The 10,326-nt window shown below is 38.1% G+C and overlaps 1 pseudogene; it reads left to right on the forward strand.

Moving 5' to 3' along the window:
- The first annotated feature begins 7,730 nt into the window (after window positions 1-7,730).
- Window positions 7,731-8,729, forward strand: LOC102958692 (annotated as a pseudogene).
- The last annotated feature ends 1,597 nt before the right edge of the window (window positions 8,730-10,326 follow it).

Genomic DNA, 10,326 nt, shown 5'->3' on the forward strand with positions numbered 1-10,326 from the left:
TTTGCCGTCCTTTTCCAGCTTTTATTTCCCTCTTGATTTTGCTAATGTGTATTTAATATATACAAATTTTAAAATTTGTATAGAGTTAAATCATTCACTCTATTTCCTTATGAATTCTCCTGCCTTCATATTTAGAAAGCAAACCATCTTTCCAAAAAGCCAACAAAGAACCAACGCTATTTTCTTAAAGATTTTCTGTGACATTATCTTTTAGTAATTATTTACTTTCTTTAGAATGTATTTAGGTGTATGGTGTGGGCTTGAGGGAAGATTATTTATATTTTCCCTTAGAATTTTTTTTAATGTTTATTTATTTGAGAGAGAGAGAGAGAGAGCACAAGTGGGGGAAGGGACAGAAAGACAGGGAGACAGAGAATCCCAAACAGGCTGTCAGCAAAGAGCCTGATGTGGGGCTCAAACTCACAAACTATGAGATCATGACCTGAGCCGAAACCAAGAGTCAGACGCTTAACTGCTAGCCACGCAGGTGCTCCGGAAAGATTATATTTTTTCTAATTGCTCAAGAGATACCCCAAGATCATTTAATGTGGAGGTGAGGGCAAGAAACTCATTTATGATTGATTTGTGTTATTTCCATCAGGATCCAGTATATTTGTCCTTGTAATAGAAACTACTTCTGTACTATTTTGTTCCATTATCCAAGTTTCAGTGCAAGGCTGCTATAGATAATGTTACTTCTAATTAGTGTTAATACTTCTCAATTCCCAGAATTTTCGTTAACATTATGGCTTGTTATTTGTTGTTGGTGGTGTTTTCTTCATGCTGTTTTTGTTCTCATTCATTTTTTTATTAGGAAAATATTAATAATTCAGCATATACCCAGGCCTATACCATATATCCAGACTTCATAAATGCACTTGTTCTGAATTTCATTCAGAATTTAGCCTTTCATTTGAAAAAGAAACAAAATACTATAAATGTCACCACAATCTTGGTAGCTGTCCTTAGTTCCTAATCCCTGTTCCTACCGATCTTCCCAGGTCCCCCTCTATTACGGCTTAAATGTGGCTCTTTCCCATCTATGCATGTACCTGTAATCGAGTGTTATCTTCTGTGTATAATTTTTAATTTCCAGAAGTGGAACTGTATACGTGTTGTTCTACTTCCTTATTTTCTTGACTTAAGATTATGTTTTTGAAATCCATCTATGTGGATACATATCAATCGTGTAGTGTTTATCACATGTTAAAGTAATCAAACAAAGATGCCATCAGATTGAGGTGGCTGAAATGCCTTGGTAGTCTAGTAGGCAAACCAAAACTTAACCCAGAGTTAATTCCTATAAATGCCTCAAGGTTAAAAAGAACAACCAATCATAAACAGCAAACCAGTGTTTCCTAAATAATGCAATCACTTAAGCTGTAGCCAATCAAATAATTCCCTTTTCTGCTTCTGTGTCTTCTCTATAAAAATCTTACCTCTAGCCCTCGTTGGTAGAGCACTCCTAACTACTTTTTATTTGGGGCTGCCCAGTTCAAAATGATACTTGTTCAAATAAACTTCAAAATTTTAATATGCTTCAGTTTATTGTTTAATACACATAAATATACCGCAATCTTTTCATTTACCTTGCTCAAATACCCTGGGTTTTGGGGTTTTTTTTCCAATTTTTTTCCAATTACAAAAGGCTGAGTAGACAGTATTGATCTATTTTTATTAGAAAAGAAATGATATCAAAATTAATTAAAAGAAGTAAAATAATTTAAAGTATGAAATTCATCAGAAAATATACAGACTGAGCATAACTAGTGAGAAATAGATTAAGGAGAAATTAGCGTAATTATGACCCCCTCCCCCAAGGTGAGAAAAGGTCTACCAGTTTAAATGCTAACAAGATACGTGGAGGATCTATATGCTAAAAACTATAATAAATTGATAAAAGGAATACAAAAGACTGGTGAGGAGGAAAACATTTTATTCTGTCCTTCAACATTCCTCTAGCTGGTCTAAGAATCAAATGGACACAAAACAGACTAACGGGAAAATCAAACAAGTTTAACAACAATTGATATCTCCTGTATTCACAGGAAAGACCCAGGAAAACTGAATAACCCCTCAAAATGACTGAGACAATCACCTTAAATACCATCTCCAGCTAAAGACAAAAGATGACGATGTTGGGGGTGGGAAGTCAGTTATGAGAGGTCACCAAGAGAAGCACAGTAAACACAGGTAAGGATACTGTGCAGATTAAGTCCTTGCCTTTCCCACAGATCAGGGTTTCTAGATTTAGAGTCATCCCCCTCTTCCTGGTACAGAGGGAGACACCCTTACAAGTGAAGATTTCCCTTATCCATGTAAATGTCTCTTATAAAAAAATGTAACTTCTATTTGGTTCCCAGAGCTTCGCTTGTGTCTACAGTTGCTTAAAAATAACCAGCTAAAAATAATCAATATGCCAAAGAGGTATATCTTGAAATACCAACATTTGCTCCCTACAAGACAAAAATAATTGGAGCACTATACTGGGATCATGAATCGGCAGACTCAGTATCATTAAGACATCAGTACTCCCCAATTTGATCTGTAGATTCCACACAATCCAATCAAAATCCTAGTGCCCCCCCTCCCCTTTTCAGTAAACATCAGCAAGACGATTCTAAAATTTATATAGAAATGCAAAGGAACCAGGACAACCCAAACAATTGTGAAAACAAACTAGGTTGAAGGGTAGACTATCTATTTTGAAGACATACTATAAAGCTATCGTCATCAGAATAAACAGCCCAGAAATAGACTACACAAATATAGGCAACTGATTCTTGATAATTGGCGGGGAAATCTAATAATATAAATAAAATCTCTTGCCAGCCCGTACAAACCTATCCACAAAGGTAGAAGAGGGGAAAAAAAAACAGTTTTATTATTGAATAAGCATTAACTCAGAGTGTAAGACACATCTAAAGAGATTATAAAGACAGAAAGAAATCACATCTCTTTATATAGCAAAGCAGATACAATTCGTTACATACATGTTAATTGTCTTTATCAAAAAAGAAAAATAAAACTTCTCATATCTCTGTGACAAACAGAAATGTACAACTTGAAGTCAAGCACTGAAGCTGAAACTCCCACAGAGGCAGGGAGACAAGGTCATCCTTCTTGATCTTTGCATTTCAAAGAGATAGCCCATGCTTCTCAAGAAAGAAATCTCTGGAACATAAAACTGGCAAGAGGCTCATTTAGCTTTTAAAAGGACTAAAATGCATTTCAAAGAAAACAGAGCATTTACAATTTCATATTTTCTAAAGGAAAGGCTAAAGGGAAAGGAGAGCAACAAGTTCTCTTCCCCTTTTGGTATGAGGGAGAATTTATTTATTTATATTCGTGTTTGCCCTAACAAATGTACCAAGGCAATTCAATGGAGAAAAGATAGTCCTTTCAACAAATGGTATTAGAAAGACTGGATGTCGTTATGCAACATAAATAAACTTCAATATATACCACACAGGTTATAGAAAAATTAACTCAAAATGGATCATAAATGTAAAAGTAAAATTATAAAAGTTCTAGGAGAAAAGATCTGTGTGACTTTAAGTTTGACACTGAATTTCTTTAGACGTGATACCAAAGGCATGACCCATAGAGGAAAAATGGACAAATTGCAGTTGGTCAGAATTTAAACTTTTGTTTTCTGAAAGTTATTGGTAAGAAAATGAAAAGATAAACTGAGAGTATGGAGAAAATAATTTTAAATCATATTTATGAGAGACAACTTGTATTCAGAACATGTAAAGAATACTTAACACTCAACAATAAGAAAACAAACAAAACAACAACAACTACAAAACACTCTAAAAACTGGGCAAAAAACTGAATCGGAAATTCACCAAATAGAATAGATGGATGATATATAAGCATATAAAAAAGCTCAACATTATCAGTCATTAGGGAAATGTAAATTAAAACCTCAAAGAGACATCACTATATAAGCATTGAAATAGCTAACTGAAGGGATCAAAATATGCCACCCCAAAATATGCCACTTTGGCATAAGGGTAATTTTGAGCTGAAGGTAATTAAGAAATAAACATAGGGGGAATTCTCCGACCTTTTACTTTCTGCCAGAAGAAGGGCATAATTTTCCCTTTTGTAAAGGAAATATATCAACTGAAAAGATTTGAGTCTGTGTAACAAAATTCACTGAATAATCCTTATTTACTGTACATTTTGTAGTTGCCTTCCAGCCATTTACCCTTCCCTCCCCAGGAAGTCCAAACTTCCTTTTCCTTTGTCTAATCTCTTCTCCACACTTTATCACCCTTTGTTAAAATTGTCTGTAGACCTCTGGGTCAAACTACTTCTTTTCTATGAAGCCTCCACATGCATGCAAAATAAACCTTTCTCCTGCTAATCTCTTTTCAATTTAATTCACAGGTTCCAGTACTGAACATAAGAGGGTAGGGGAAATATTTTTCTCCTCATTTACACAAATACAAAACTGATATCACTAAGTGCTAGTAAGACTATTGAGAACAGAAAGTTGTACACATTGCTAGTGGAATGTGAAATGGTATAGTCACTTTGGAAAATAATTTAGGAGTTTCTTGTAAAGTTAAACATATACTTAGCATATTACCCAGCAATCCCCTCATAAGCATTTACTCAAGTAAATGGAAAATTTATGTTCACACAAAAACCTGTACACAATATTTATAGAGGCTTTATTCATAATTTCCCCAAACTGGAAATAACCCAGAAATCTTTCAACAGATAAATGGGTTAACAAACCATGGTATATGCATACCAAGGACTACTACTCAGCAATAAAAATGCATGAACTATTGGTTAACATAGCAACATGAGTGAATCTTCAGTGCATTTTGCCAGATAAAAGTTGCTAGACTCTAAATGCAACATTCATATAATTCCATTTATACAACATTATGGAAAAGGGAATAATATGAGATTACTGGTTGCTGAAATTTGCAGGTAGAGGAACTGATAAGAAGGGGACTACACAAATAAATTTTTAGGGTGGTGGAATTCTATTATAGTTTCAGATATTTGACTATATTTATTTTTTCAAAACCCATAGAAAAGTAAACTACAAAGGGAGAAATTTACAATATGCAAATTTTAAACTCAAGTAGGATGTCAGGATAACAATAAATAAAAAATTATTCTGATCCTTGTTAAAATGGTAAGGAAGACTTTATTCAAGACTATGGCAATAAGAATATTTCAAAAAGGGAAATATTAGGTTCAACTTTGAATTAAAAGGTAGCTATGGATTTATAGCCAATGAGCAGAGTGAGGGGGTCAGTGGACAGAAAATTACTAAGTGCAGACATCAAGGGTAGCATGATTCTTGCCTCCTGACCTAACAAAATTCTTGCTAACAGCAGATCAAGACTTAGATATCAAAGGTAGGGGATGAAGAACTTGGTCAGCTATCAAGTTGGGGAATTCTCTGTAAACCTAAGTCCAAAGTCAAAGCCTACTTGAGGGGCTCAGAGTGTCTATCGAAAGTTTGGGCAAAGAGAGATTTTTTTTTTTTGCAGCAACGAGAAGGGAATGTCGACTATGACAAATAAATCTAACAGTCTTGCAACTATGCAACATAACCTCACGGAAGGAGATGGAGAAAAAAAGGAGCTAACTTAAGTGACTTTGAAGAATAATTTTTTGGCTGGATACTGTAAAGCTAAAGAAAAAAAGAAAACAGTCCACAAATACCATACTCCAGTTGGTACGTTTGTTTCTCTCAGGGGCACAATAATGCAGATTAGCAATCTTGAGATTAATTTATGTGTAGCGTACAGTTGAACAAATAAGTATATATATTATAAATAAAGAGAGCCAGATGTCTTACTGTTAGAGATATAGATTATAAATAAGCACGTCAGGGAATGCTAGAAAGAACCCTGCAGTGTTGGATTAGAATTGGTGATAACAGTGTGAATTCATGTTTATACACACACACACACACACACACACACGTATGCATATGCATTATGCATGTGTGTATAGGTAATATATATAAATTGTGTGTGTGTGTGTGTGTGTGCGTGTACTTGGGTTAGGGTGGGTACATGCATATATTTCCTAGCTCTGTCTTCTGAGATGGCCTAGATGCAATGACAGCCCAATTACAACCAGCACCCTTAGCGTCTACACATTGGCTTCTACCATTTTCCAAAGAAAGGAGCCAGGACTTCATGGAGAAACGGCTATCTCTAGATATGAGCAATGAAAGATAAGCCTAGAGCATCTGGTTGTGCTGAAGGGAATAAAGTGCTTAAGAAAAAGAGATGGGAACATGTCAAAAGGACATAGGAACCAATCTGTAAAAGCTCCCAATGGTCTAAACTGGAACAATCCGAGCACCAAAACAAATAGCAATGGTGCTAGATTATGACTGAGAGAAAATGAGTATCTGTGAGTCCATGCTGACATAACTAAGTGACTAAATAAATACGTAAGGAGGAAAAGAGACAAGACTTTCTTACAAAATAATCCCACTTAGTAAATATAGAAGGCATGAGGGAAATAGAAAATCACTGTTAGAACACCAAAATAATAATTCCCATAAGGCAATATGCTCTAATGAATGATCAAACCTGTGGGTAAAACTTTAAGGAGAAAGATATTTAAGATATTTACATAGCCTTAACATATCTTCCCCCCCCCAAATATTTAGTAATTACCGCGGGTGTCTTTAACATGTATCTACAAATTCTTTGACACGCCTTTTTCCAGAAATCAGAGTTAATTCTCATCCATTTGAGAGTGCCTTGGGTTAAGTAACTCCCTTTTAAAGAATAGTATATGAAAAGGAAGAAAAGAGTAACTTCGTAGTGGAGAAGCCTGGTAGGTTAAAGGTTAAAAATGTTAAAAAGACAACAAAGAAAGCAGGAAACAATCCGGATGTCTGAATGTAGGACTAATTTTGTTCGATCATTGAGGCAAGGCCCTTCTGAGTATTTTACTCAGTGTCCTGTGAGTCGTAAGGTTTTCCAGTGTGGCTGATGGGAGGAGGCATTACTATTCCAGGCCCTGTCAAAGCACGGGTTACTGTTTCCTCCAGTCCCTTAAGAGGGTTCTGCTTCCGGCCACAGGTCATTTCTTCACAGACACATGCTGATCAGTACTCTGTTAAAATATTCAAGGGAGACAAAACCTTTGTGGATCTCCAGAATTTTCAATCTCTGCAGCTCTTGCCTATTCAATATGCTTGACCCTTGAACAACACAGGGATTAGACCTGCCAAACCCCGCAGTCAAAAGTCCCCCTATAACGTCTGAATCCCCAAAAACCTAGCTAATAAGAGCCTACTGCGGATCAGAAGCCTTACCCATAACAATTAATACACACTTTGTATATGCATTATAGACTGTATTCTTACAAAAAAGTGAGGTGGAGAAAAGAAAATGTTAAGAAAATCATAAGGAAGGGGCACCTGGGTGGCTCAGTCGGGTAAGCATCCAACTTCGGTTCAGGTCATGATCTCACAGTTTTTGAGTTTGAGCCCCACATTGGGTTCTGTGCTGACAGCTCAGAGCTTGGAGTCTGCTTCGGATTCTGTGTTTCCCTCTCTTTCTACCCTTCCCCGATTCACACTCTATCTCTGTCTCTGTCTCAAAAATACACATTAAAAATAAGTTAAAAAAAAAAAAAGAAAATCATAAGGAAGAGAAAATACATTTACAGTACCATACTGTAAAAAAAAAAAAAATCTCTGTATAGGCAGTGTGCCCAGTGGTCCCATGGATCTGCCTCTTGTTTCCATGGTGTTTGGACAGAACAGACCCAGGGACACCCCTTCTAGCAATGTCCTACCATTCTCTAGCCTCTTTTCTAGTCACAATCTCCGGGGACCATCTTCTGAGCCATCCTCTACCCTCCAGACCAGCCAACACCAGTTTTTGAGCTTAGCTCCTTATTGCCAATCAACCGTGAATTCCCAGATTGCTCAGAATTAATCCACTGAGGTGGAGACCATCCCTATCAACTGCTTGGTCAGCCTCCATCTGAAAGCTTTCTACACCTACCTCTCTCTGGCCTTCTATTTCATCTGCCATGATGTGGATCAGGAGGGTATTAGCCTCTTCCTTGAGTTTGGAGAAAAGAAGCATGAAGGCCTGGGGTCTTAAAGATGCAAAACCAGCACAGCTGCTGTACCCTCTCTTTCAGGACATGCAGAAGCTGTCCCAGAATAAGTGGCATAACACTTTGGATGCCATGGAGGTCACCATGGTCCTGGAGAAGAATCTGGACCCTTTTGGATCTGCCTGCCCTGGGTTCTGCCCACAAAGACCTGCATCTCTGGGACTTCTGGAGAACCACTTCTTAGATGAGGAGGTGAAACTCATCAAGAAGATGGCAACCATGTGATTAACCACTGTAGGTTGGCTGGCCCCCAGGCTGGGCTGGACAAGTATCTCTTCAAAAGGCTCACTCTCCAGGCACCTAGGTGGCTCAGTCAGTTAAGCATCTGACTCTTGATCTCGGCTCAGGTCATGATCTTGTGGTTCATGAGCTCAAGCCCCACATCGGTCTCTGCACTAACAGTGCAGAGCCTGCTTGGATTCTGTCTCCCTCTCGCATGTTTTGTTCAGTTGTGTTTTGTTCAGTTGTTTGGTTGTTCCTTATGGACGAGTACATCTGGTTCCTTGAACCAGGTGAACCTGATGCTGCACTTCAGCACCGAAACTCACCGGGGTCGACTTTTCACCAAGAAGGAAATTGATATGGAATCTAACTAAGTCTAGAATACACTTGACTCCTATCATTGAGAGTAACCGTTGCTGAGTATTTGTTTTATCTTCGGGATTTAATGGTTATTTTAGACAGAAAAGACAGACAAGAGATTTCAGGGATAATTACTCTTCAAATTAGGGAAAGTCATTAGCACTCAATCAAACTCACAATGGAGTCCAAAGTCATCCAAACACACAGCTCCTGTTCTCAATTCAGCAAAATCTTCGATGAATATTCATTGGATCTTTTCTTCTTTTGAAAATAAGAACCAAAGGCAATCCATTTAGATAGGATGAGGCCCAAGACGTGAAGCCATTCAATGATCACTACAGCAAGCAGCATTACACAACACTCAGCATGGAATTTGAGATCGGCCACAGCAGCACAAATGCCAGTCCTTGGTCTCTAATTACCAGGCACTTTTTAGAAGGTGGGTTGACACAGGGGCTGGTAACCCAGTTTTTCTTCAGTTTTCATAAATAATGGCAATTTATGATTGTTAGCTTGTTTCCATTTTCTGAATTGTAATACATCCCTGTTATTGCAAGCTACGTATCAAAAATCAGATTCACCCACTTGTCTGCCAAACTAGCCCCTCTTCAAATTTCCCTGGTAACGACAACCATTTAAGCATCTACTCAAAATCAAAGACTTGCGTTAATCTTCCACAAATGCCTTCATTCATAATAGTGCACCCTGACTTTGGCCCTTCAGGGTAGTGTGATCTGCACACACATCACATATGCGGAACCACTGACTTGGAAGGGTGCAATTCAAACATCAGCTAGTATTCAGTCAGGAACGTTGGTACCAATTTGATCTCATTTAGAAGTCAGGCTTTCACAGCTCTGTCAGGCTCTGTTAAGTCTACCTTACTCCCCGTCGTTGGTATCTGGATTTTGTTATTTAGGCTTGACCTCTCCGGGATTCAATCCATGCTTTCCCCAAGGTGTAGAGCATGGGGATTCTGCTAAATCACTGCATTCCAGTTAAAAATATCCTATTCCCTTTGTGGATTTAGACAACCCAGACCTGCTGACAGCAGCTGACCAGCATCCTGGTCAAGCCAGTCCAAGCCCTATAACTAACCACATGCCTTCAACCTAAAACTGAGCCCTGGTCTATAACCACACACACACACACACACACACACACACACACACACACACACGGTCTTATGGGTAGTCTCCAGGATCATCTAGCTCTTCGTCCTTGATTGCTCCCATTAGGAGATGTGTTGCAGAAATACCCACCTAGACTTTATTTTTATTTTTTTTTAAGTTTATCTATTTTTGAGGGAGAGAGAGACAAAGAGAGAGAGAAAGCAAGCAGGCACGAACAGGGGAGGGGCAGAGAGAGAGGGAGAGAAGGAATCCCAAGCAGGCTCTTGTGCAATCAGTGCAGAGCCTGATCTCACGGTTCTTGAGATCATGACTGGAGCCAAAATCAGGAGTCAGACACTTAACCCACTGAGCCCCCCAGGCGCCCCTACCTAGACTTTACTATGTGGCTACAACTATAATGGGCATCCAGACCTTACAGATACTGAAGAATTTTTACAATTTTCACACAAGAATAAGAGGAACCTGAGTGCTCTCGCCT

The sequence above is a fragment of the Panthera tigris genome, chromosome C2 (genome assembly GCF_018350195.1).
Source record: "Panthera tigris isolate Pti1 chromosome C2, P.tigris_Pti1_mat1.1, whole genome shotgun sequence".
NCBI lineage: Eukaryota > Metazoa > Chordata > Mammalia > Carnivora > Felidae > Panthera > Panthera tigris.